The 10,959-nt window shown below is 35.5% G+C and overlaps 3 non-coding genes across 3 annotated transcripts; all 3 read right to left on the bottom strand.

The window, feature by feature from the left end:
* Nucleotides 1–4,437: 4,437 nt before the first annotated feature.
* LOC126266075 (5S ribosomal RNA) lies at nucleotides 4,438–4,556 on the bottom strand. Its single transcript, XR_007548550.1, has one exon. It is a non-coding gene; the product is annotated as a 5S ribosomal RNA (ribosomal RNA).
* Nucleotides 4,557–6,665: 2,109 nt separating this feature from the next.
* On the bottom strand, nucleotides 6,666–6,784 carry LOC126266074 (5S ribosomal RNA). The gene has a single exon (XR_007548549.1). It is a non-coding gene; the product is annotated as a 5S ribosomal RNA (ribosomal RNA).
* A 2,133-nt stretch (nucleotides 6,785–8,917) lies between these two features.
* Nucleotides 8,918–9,036, bottom strand: LOC126266073 (5S ribosomal RNA). Its single transcript, XR_007548548.1, has one exon. It is a non-coding gene; the product is annotated as a 5S ribosomal RNA (ribosomal RNA).
* Between the last annotated feature and the right edge of the window lie 1,923 nt (nucleotides 9,037–10,959).

Raw genomic sequence — 10,959 nt, 5'->3', positions numbered from 1 at the left:
TGCACTGGACCGTTGACGGTATCAAGTATGCTGTGTGGAATGCACTTCTTTATCAGTATAGCAACCCCACCAATTCTCTGTCTTGCTGTCTGTATTGCGTCGAGTCGGTGAACAACATAGTTCTTGACAACAAGTTTGTCAGCATCTATGAGTCTTGTCTCCTGAATTAGTAGAATGTCAACGTCATGCTTGTGGAGGAAAGGGATTAGTGTGGACAGTCTACTTCTTATAGATCCACAGTTCCAGCTGATGATGTTTAATTTTCCCTGGGATCTATAATCCATAGCTGTCCAGGGAAGTTTCGCAGAAGTTCATGAAAATCATGAACTTCTGTGAAGGGGATTGGTTTTTGTCCAGCATGCTGTTGAGGTCCTTCAATGCTTGCAGGAGGCCTCCCAGATTCACCTTAGTGCGTAGCTGGTCCATCTCTGAAACAATCTGCGTAAATTCATTTGTTTGGATGTTATTGGACAACTTAGCTGTTCTGTGTCCATCGGCGCCTCCTTGGGTGGGTTTTAGTGCTGGGAAATCCTGGTGGTTCAGTGTCCTGGGCTGGCTGATGTGTGTTGCCCATGCCTGTTTTGTTGGGAGTGGCGCTGGGATTACTTTTCTAAGCCGTTCCGGTGCCTTTGCTGCTGCGGGTGTCTTTTGGTTTAGTTGGTCAACCTTTTTCCTGTAGACAGGGCATTCTTTCGAGTTTGCCGGGTGATCTCCTTTACAATTGGCACATTTTGCCGGGGTGTCCTTCGATTTCTCGCAGGTATATGTTGCGTGATCCCCGGCGCATTTTAGGCACTTGAATGCCCTGTTACAATTTGAAGTCGCGTGTCCCCACAACTGGCACCGGTGGCACTGAATAATGCCCCTCTCGTTGTTGCGCCTCTCCCAGTACACCCGTATGTTTAATACGTGCCTGATGCACTGGTTGAGCCACTTGAGGGTGACTTTATTGTTTGTGATAATCATGTACAACGGCCTGTGCACTGATTTCAATTTATAGATTTTTATGACATTTAAGTCGTGGTCTTCCAGTAGATTGGACCGGATCTCGTCAATGTCGGGTTCCGAGTCCAATCCTCTCAACACGAACGCGTGGGTTTTCTCGTTTTTGCTTGTATACGTGTGGAATTCTGTATTTGAGTCCTGAAGGACTTCTATAAATTTGCGGTGTTGCTCCGCGTCGCTTATGTTCACAAGGATATTATTCCTTGTGAACTTCAGCGTATAATCCTTAATGTCCTTGTTCAGGGTCTCGACCAAGTCCTTGTGGGCTGTCACCCTGTTACCCTTTAGAACAATTGGCGGAGGTTGGCTTTGTTTACGGCTATGGCTATTCTGTTCGTTCGTTCGTTCTTCCTTATTCGTGTTCCTTCTGTGTGCTTTTTTCAACCTTTTGCTGGTCTTCCGAGCAATACTCATGTCTTCGTTGTCCGTTTCGCTCTCACTGAGCGAGGAGTACCGGTTCTGGAGCTCTATGGCTTTTCTTTTCTCCGTTGATTTGACCGATATTATTTTACTCAGGTTTGTGGTTCTTTTCGGTTTAATGAACTCTGCCTCTGTTGTACTTGGGATCGCTTTATGGGCGGAATCAACAGCCTCACGGCTACTCAGTTCACCGATGTTGGCTGCTGAGTCGCTCAATTTGTCGGGATTGGGTGTTTGAGACACCTCCCCAGTCTGCATGATTTCGTCCATTGTGAAAGTCTTGCTTTTTACGTAACTGATTATGTCGTCCCTCGATTTCCCCTTGGTAGGGCTAAACATGTTTGGGCTCCAAGGGATGTCGCCCGCCGGGCAAAATCCTTTATTTGGTGCAAGACTGTCAACTTTGTTTATGTTTTTTATAATTCTATGTTTTACACTGCTGTCCTTGTGACAGGGGACAGCGCCTGGTCGTGTATAAGGCTTTTTTAACTCACCAAAATCTGTGTTTTTCTGGGTTTCAGTGGCCCTTGAGGCATGGTGCCTTTGGGGATCCTTCTCGCCCTTGGGCGCGTCGTCTGTGATGGCCTGTTTTTGGTCAATTTTTACTGACTTGTCCAGCACCGTATTCCGTGCCACATCAACCGCTTTAATTCTAATAAAACACCACCAAAATTAGCGTCTATTTCGCAAACAACACAACACTAACCCCGTAACGAACACAATCACCATACTAACTAATTACTAAACTAAAAACTAAACTATTGATTAAGAACTATGAAAAATGTGAGCTCAACGCTGCTTCGATGTGTACGCTATCGGAGAACTCGGATGCGAATGGACGAGAACTGGTATTTTCAACGTGGTATGGCCGTTGCCGACAGTTTTTCATTCTCAAATTGTTCAAGAGCAACGCATATTATCGGTTGGACGTCAATTTTAAGGTTATCAGGATGATTTCAGAGGACCATAAAGTGTGCAGGATTTTAGTCAGTTTGTCGTAAGTATAATAATTAAAATAAATTATTGTTTTCATTATTATTCATATTGTTGTTATTTTTATTGTTCTTCTTCTTTTTACTATTATTATTATTATTTAATTACTATTATTATTATTTAATTATTATAATTATTATTATTTAATTATTATAATTATTATTATTATTATTATTATTTAATTATTATTATTTCATTATTATTATTATTATTATTATTTAATTATTCTTATTACTATTGTTGTTGTTATTATTGTTATTGACATTATTATTAATGACATTAATATTTTCATTATTGTTTTTATTGTTGTTAGTTTCAATAAATTTTCGTCGGTACGTGTGTATCCTCGATTACCTGTTTGCTCAATGAAGCATTCATGCGTAAAAATCTACCTGAAACTGTAACTGCTCACCTATAAATAACGTTCATTACTGCCGTTGATCAGTATATTAGGTATCGTTCAACCATGCCGTTCGTTACGTCGCTATTCCATTACTGCAAAACCATTTTCTTTTTCTATCCGACCGTCTGTGACGATAATGTCGATAACGTCGATAGGAAATCAACTAAACGCACCAGAGAGAATTATAGAGACGACGACGATGTCAATTTTACAAACAGCGGTGTGGTTAAAAAATTAAAATTAACACGAGACATGGGCACATCGACCGAATCGATGTCACCGAACGCTAAAGTAACGACCGTACCTGCTTCAGACGCACCCACTCCGACTCTGTCTGTTTCCCCGGAACCAGTCATCGCTAATAAAATTACAATATCTGAAACATCAACAACAACAACAACAACAACAACAAACACGAGCAACGAAATCGCAATATTCCCTTCGGATTTGACTCCTATTCAGCCGGTTTCTAGCCTAAAGGGAAAACAGGCGGTGGAGACGGTAAGAAAAGAGGAAGTACATATTAAAAAGAATGTCGTCGTTCTCGATTCTTATCGTTCGACACCTAGAAGAAGAATTTTGAAACCAAGCAGACGCATCGTTAGGAAACTATTCGACGATGTATCCGCCGATCTACCGGTGCCGGTTGAAAAAACAACAACAACAACAACAACAACAACAACAACAGTTTCCGTTCCGTTGATAGTGGAACCGACAAAAAGATATTCGTTGGCAGGACCGGTATTAAATTTACGGTATTACAGGACTAATATGTACACAAATTTTCAAAGAAAATAAAATAAATAGATTACAGTTACACGTAATAGTTTTAATTTAATTTAAATTAATTTAATTTAATTTAATTTAATTTAATTTAATTTAATTTAATTTAATTTAATTTAATTTAATTTAATTTAATTTAATTTAATTTAATTTAATTTAATTTAATTTAATTTAATTTAATTTAATTTAATAATAATATTAATGAATAATAAATTTTCATATGTAGGTGTCGAATGTGAGCACAGACGGGCGTAAAAGCAAACGCAAGCGTACACGGACAAAATGGGAGATAGTTTATATTTAATAAGAGTCTCTAGCAGTCGACGCTGGGCGGCGGCCGTATGTGGACGTGCGGACGCGCGAGAGATCTGTCTGTCCGTCTACCTACTAACTGAAATCGATATTCGTCGATTTGCAACGGGATGCTTTCGCTTGAAACCCGTTCGGAAACTGACAAAATTAATAATCGATAATTGACAATTGACTGTAATTATAAATAAATAATCTCAAAATGTTGAAATTGAATTAAGAAACGGTCATCCGAGTTCACCCATTCTCTCACTCACTCGCTCACTCACACACTCATTCATTCATACATTCATTCATCCATCCATTCATTCATTGACATACTCACACAAACCATTTGTGTTGTTGTTGTTTAGGTATAAAAACGTGATGGAGACGAATGTAAATGTTATTTAGACGAATTTTTCGACAAAAAATGGAAGTATGACGCGCATCCACCATTTATCGACTTTTTATATTTTTTTTGTTAATAAAATATTTCTAAAAATTACATCAATTAAGAAAAATACAAGGAGAAATCAGCAAAAAGGCAACAGCACGCGGTATTCCCAAGCGGTCACCCATCCAAGTACTAACCGCGCCCGACGTTGCTTGACTTCAGTGATCGGACGAGAACTGGTATTTTCAACGTGGTATGGCCGTTGCCGACAGTTTTTCATTCTCAAATTGTTCAAGAGCAACGCATATTATCGGTTGGACGTCAATTTTAAGGTTATCAGGATGATTTCAGAGGACCATAAAGTGTGCAGGGTTTTAGTCAGTTTGTCGTAAGTATAATAATTAAAATAAATTATTGTTTTCATTATTATTCATATTGTTGTTATTTTTATTGTTCTTCTTCTTTTTACTATTATTATTATTATTTAATTACTATTATTATTATTTAATTATTATAATTATTATTATTTAATTATTATAATTATTATTATTATTATTATTTAATTATTATTATTTCATTATTATTATTATTATTATTATTATTATTATTATTATTATTTAATTATTCTTATTACTATTGTTGTTGTTATTATTGTTATTGACATTATTATTAATGACATTAATATTTTCATTATTGTTTTTATTGTTGTTAGTTTCAATAAATTTTCGTCGGTACGTGTGTATCCTCGATTACCTGTTTGCTCAATGAAGCATTCATGCGTAAAAATCTACCTGAAACTGTAACTGCTCACCTATAAATAACGTTCATTACTGCCGTTGATCAGTATATTAGGTATCGTTCAACCATGCCGTTCGTTACGTCGCTATTCCATTACTGCAAAACCATTTTCTTTTTCTATCCGACCGTCTGTGACGATAATGTCGATAACGTCGATAGGAAATCAACTAAACGCACCAGAGAGAATTATAGAGACGACGACGATGTCAATTTTACAAACAGCGGTGTGGTTAAAAAATTAAAATTAACACGAGACATGGGCACATCGACCGAATCGATGTCACCGAACGCTAAAGTAACGACCGTACCTGCTTCAGACGCACCCACTCCGACTCTGTCTGTTTCCCCGGAACCAGTCATCGCTAATAAAATTACAATATCTGAAACATCAACAACAACAACAACAACAACAACAAACACGAGCAACGAAATCGCAATATTCCCTTCGGATTTGACTCCTATTCAGCCGGTTTCTAGCCTAAAGGGAAAACAGGCGGTGGAGACGGTAAGAAAAGAGGAAGTACATATTAAAAAGAATGTCGTCGTTCTCGATTCTTATCGTCCGACACCTAGAAGAAGAATTTTGAAACCAAGCAGACGCATCGTTAGGAAACTATTCGACGATGTATCCGCCGATCTACCGGTGCCGGTTGAAAAAACAACAACAACAACAACAACAACAGTTTCCGTTCCGTTGATAGTGGAACCGACAAAAAGATATTCGTTGGCAGGACCGGTATTAAATTTACGGTATTACAGGACTAATATGTACACAAATTTTCAAAGAAAATAAAATAAATAGATTACAGTTACACGTAATAGTTTTAATTTAATTTAATTTAATTTAATTTAATTTAATTTAATTTAATTTAATTTAATTTAATTTAATTTAATTTAATTTAATTTAATTTAATTTAATTTAATTTAATAATAATAATATTAATGAATAATAAATTTTCATATGTAGGTGTCGGTCGAATGTGAGCACAGACGGGCGTAAAAGCAAACGCAAACGTACACGGACAAAATGGGAGATAGTTTATATTTAATAAGAGTCTCTAGCAGTCGACGCTGGGCGGCGGCCGTATGTGGACGTGCGGACGCGCGAGAGATCTGTCTGTCCGTCTACCTACTAACTGAAATCGATATTCGTCGATTTGCAACGGGATGCTTTCGCTTGAAACCCGTTCGGAAACTGACAAAATTAATAATCGATAATTGACAATTGACTGTAATTATAAATAAATAATCTCAAAATGTTGAAATTGAATTAAGAAACGGTCATCCGAGTTCACCCATTCTCTCACTCACTCGCTCACTCACACACTCATTCATTCATACATTCATTCATCCATCCATTCATTCATTGACATACTCACACAAACCATTTGTGTTGTTGTTGTTTAGGTATAAAAACGTGATGGAGACGAATGTAAATGTTATTTAGACGAATTTTTCGACAAAAAATGGAAGTATGACGCGCATCCACCATTTATCGACTTTTTATATTTTTTTTGTTAATAAAATATTTCTAAAAATTACATCAATTAAGAAAAATACAAGGAGAAATCAGCAAAAAGGCAACAGCACGCGGTATTCCCAAGCGGTCACCCATCCAAGTACTAACCGCGCCCGACGTTGCTTGACTTCAGTGATCGGACGAGAACTGGTATTTTCAACGTGGTATGGCCGTTGCCGACAGTTTTTCATTCTCAAATGGTTCAAGAGCAACGCATATTATCGGTTGGACGTCAATTTTAAGGTTATCAGGATGATTTCAGAGGACCATAAAGTGTGCAGGGTTTTAGTCAGTTTGTCGTAAGTATAATAATTAAAATAAATTATTGTTTTCATTATTATTCATATTGTTGTTATTTTTATTGTTCTTCTTCTTTTTACTATTATTATTATTATTTAATTACTATTATTATTATTTAATTATTATAATTATTATTATTTAATTATTATAATTATTATTATTATTTAATTATTATTATTTCATTATTATTATTATTATTATTATTATTATTATTATTATTATTATTATTATTATTATTATTATTATTATTATTTAATTATTCTTATTACTATTGTTGTTGTTATTATTGTTATTGACATTATTATTAATGACATTAATATTTTCATTATTGTTTTTATTGTTGTTAGTTTCAATAAATTTTCGTCGGTACGTGTGTATCCTCGATTACCTGTTTGCTCAATGAAGCATTCATGCGTAAAAATCTACCTGAAACTGTAACTGCTCACCTATAAATAACGTTCATTACTGCCGTTGATCAGTATATTAGGTATCGTTCAACCATGCCGTTCGTTACGTCGCTATTCCATTACTGCAAAACCATTTTCTTTTTCTATCCGACCGTCTGTGACGATAATGTCGATAACGTCGATAGGAAATCAACTAAACGCACCAGAGAGAATTATAGAGACGACGACGATGTCAATTTTACAAACAGCGGTGTGGTTAAAAAATTAAAATTAACACGAGACATGGGCACATCGACCGAATCGATGTCACCGAACGCTAAAGTAACGACCGTACCTGCTTCAGACGCACCCACTCCGACTCTGTCTGTTTCCCCGGAACCAGTCATCGCTAATAAAATTACAATATCTGAAACATCAACAACAACAACAACAACAACAACAAACACGAGCAACGAAATCGCAATATTCCCTTCGGATTTGACTCCTATTCAGCCGGTTTCTAGCCTAAAGGGAAAACAGGCGGTGGAGACGGTAAGAAAAGAGGAAGTACATATTAAAAAGAATGTCGTCGTTCTCGATTCTTATCGTCCGACACCTAGAAGAAGAATTTTGAAACCAAGCAGACGCATCGTTAGGAAACTATTCGACGATGTATCCGCCGATCTACCGGTGCCGGTTGAAAAAACAACAACAACAACAACAACAACAGTTTCCGTTCCGTTGATAGTGGAACCGACAAAAAGATATTCGTTGGCAGGACCGGTATTAAATTTACGGTATTACAGGACTAATATGTACACAAATTTTCAAAGAAAATAAAATAAATAGATTACAGTTACACGTAATAGTTTTAATTTAATTTAATTTAATTTAATTTAATTTAATTTAATTTAATTTAATTTAATTTAATTTAATTTAATTTAATTTAATTTAATTTAATTTAATTTAATTTAATAATAATAATATTAATGAATAATAAATTTTCATATGTAGGTGTCGGTCGAATGTGAGCACAGACGGGCGTAAAAGCAAACGCAAACGTACACGGACAAAATGGGAGATAGTTTATATTTAATAAGAGTCTCTAGCAGTCGACGCTGGGCGGCGGCCGTATGTGGACGTGCGGACGCGCGAGAGATCTGTCTGTCCGTCTACCTACTAACTGAAATCGATATTCGTCGATTTGCAACGGGATGCTTTCGCTTGAAACCCGTTCGGAAACTGACAAAATTAATAATCGATAATTGACAATTGACTGTAATTATAAATAAATAATCTCAAAATGTTGAAATTGAATTAAGAAACGGTCATCCGAGTTCACCCATTCTCTCACTCACTCGCTCACTCACACACTCATTCATTCATACATTCATTCATCCATCCATTCATTCATTGACATACTCACACAAACCATTTGTGTTGTTGTTGTTTAGGTATAAAAACGTGACGGAGACGAATGTAAATGTTATTTAGACGAATTTTTCGACAAAAAATGGAAGTATGACGCGCATCCACCATTTATCGACTTTTTATATTTTTTTTGTTAATAAAATATTTCTAAAAATTACATCAACTAAGAAAAATACAAGGAGAAATCAGCAAAAAGGCAACAGCACGCGGTATTCCCAAGCGGTCACCCATCCAAGTACTAACCGCGCCCGACGTTGCTTGACTTCAGTGATCGGACGAGAACTGGTATTTTCAACGTGGTATGGCCGTTGCCGACAGTTTTTCATTCTCAAATTGTTCAAGAGCAACGCATATTATCGGTTGGACGTCAATTTTAAGGTTATCAGGATGATTTCAGAGGACCATAAAGTGTGCAGGGTTTTAGTCAGTTTGTCGTAAGTATAATAATTAAAATAAATTATTGTTTTCATTATTATTCATATTGTTGTTATTTTTATTGTTCTTCTTCTTTTTACTATTATTATTATTATTTAATTACTATTATTATTATTTAATTATTATAATTATTATTATTTAATTATTATAATTATTATTATTATTATTATTTAATTATTATTATTTCATTATTATTATTATTATTATTATTATTATTATTATTATTATTATTATTATTATTATTATTATTATTATTATTATTTAATTATTCTTATTACTATTGTTGTTGTTATTATTGTTATTGACATTATTATTAATGACATTAATATTTTCATTATTGTTTTTATTGTTGTTAGTTTCAATAAATTTTCGTCGGTACGTGTGTATCCTCGATTACCTGTTTGCTCAATGAAGCATTCATGCGTAAAAATCTACCTGAAACTGTAACTGCTCACCTATAAATAACGTTCATTACTGCCGTTGATCAGTATATTAGGTATCGTTCAACCATGCCGTTCGTTACGTCGCTATTCCATTACTGCAAAACCATTTTCTTTTTCTATCCGACCGTCTGTGACGATAATGTCGATAACGTCGATAGGAAATCAACTAAACGCACCAGAGAGAATTATAGAGACGACGACGATGTCAATTTTACAAACAGCGGTGTGGTTAAAAAATTAAAATTAACACGAGACATGGGCACATCGACCGAATCGATGTCACCGAACGCTAAAGTAACGACCGTACCTGCTTCAGACGCACCCACTCCGACTCTGTCTGTTTCCCCGGAACCAGTCATCGCTAATAAAATTACAATATCTGAAACATCAACAACAACAACAACAACAACAACAAACACGAGCAACGAAATCGCAATATTCCCTTCGGATTTGACTCCTATTCAGCCGGTTTCTAGCCTAAAGGGAAAACAGGCGGTGGAGACGGTAAGAAAAGAGGAAGTACATATTAAAAAGAATGTCGTCGTTCTCGATTCTTATCGTCCGACACCTAGAAGAAGAATTTTGAAACCAAGCAGACGCATCGTTAGGAAACTATTCGACGATGTATCCGCCGATCTACCGGTGCCGGTTGAAAAAACAACAACAACAACAACAACAACAGTTTCCGTTCCGTTGATAGTGGAACCGACAAAAAGATATTCGTTGGCAGGACCGGTATTAAATTTACGGTATTACAGGACTAATATGTACACAAATTTTCAAAGAAAATAAAATAAATAGATTACAGTTACACGTAATAGTTTTAATTTAATTTAATTTAATTTAATTTAATTTAATTTAATTTAATTTAATTTAATTTAATTTAATTTAATTTAATTTAATTTAATTTAATTTAATTTAATTTAATAATAATAATATTAATGAATAATAAATTTTCATATGTAGGTGTCGGTCGAATGTGAGCACAGACGGGCGTAAAAGCAAACGCAAACGTACACGGACAAAATGGGAGATAGTTTATATTTAATAAGAGTCTCTAGCAGTCGACGCTGGGCGGCGGCCGTATGTGGACGTGCGGACGCGCGAGAGATCTGTCTGTCCGTCTACCTACTAACTGAAATCGATATTCGTCGATTTGCAACGGGATGCTTTCGCTTGAAACCCGTTCGGAAACTGACAAAATTAATAATCGATAATTGACAATTGACTGTAATTATAAATAAATAATCTCAAAATGTTGAAATTGAATTAAGAAACGGTCATCCGAGTTCACCCATTCTCTCACTCACTCGCTCACTCACACACTCATTCATTCATACATTCATTCATCCATCCAT

Source organism: Aethina tumida, chromosome 6, assembly GCF_024364675.1.
Source record: "Aethina tumida isolate Nest 87 chromosome 6, icAetTumi1.1, whole genome shotgun sequence".
NCBI lineage: Eukaryota > Metazoa > Arthropoda > Insecta > Coleoptera > Nitidulidae > Aethina > Aethina tumida.
The sequence above is the reverse complement of the archived record's forward strand: the minus strand, read 5'-3'. Positions and strand labels throughout refer to the sequence as shown.